The sequence below is a fragment of the Primulina huaijiensis genome, chromosome 9 (assembly GCF_012295235.1).
Source record: "Primulina huaijiensis isolate GDHJ02 chromosome 9, ASM1229523v2, whole genome shotgun sequence".
NCBI classification, from domain to species: domain Eukaryota; kingdom Viridiplantae; phylum Streptophyta; class Magnoliopsida; order Lamiales; family Gesneriaceae; genus Primulina; species Primulina huaijiensis.
This window is the reverse complement of record NC_133314.1, coordinates 4,549,163-4,549,471: the sequence shown is the minus strand read 5'-3', so window position 1 is coordinate 4,549,471 and position 309 is coordinate 4,549,163.

The following is a 309-nucleotide window of genomic DNA, read 5'->3' as shown; positions in this document are numbered from 1 at the left end:
CACTACAAGAAAAAAGGCCTACGACAACGGTTTTTCCCCGTTGTTGTAGGCCTTTTAAAACCGTTGTTAGAAGCCCTGTGGTTAAAGGGTGTGCTCAAAGACAACGGTGAAAAACCGTTGTCGTAGACGTCTAAAGATGACGGTGAAAAACCGTTGTCGTAGGTATACAAAACCGTTGTTAAAGGTCATGTGGTTAAAGAATTCGCTAAAAGACAACGGTTCTAAAGTGTTGTTGTAGTTACAATTTGCGACGGTTTTTAAACAACCGTCGCAAATAAATTTGCGACGGAAATCATCGTTACCCGTCGC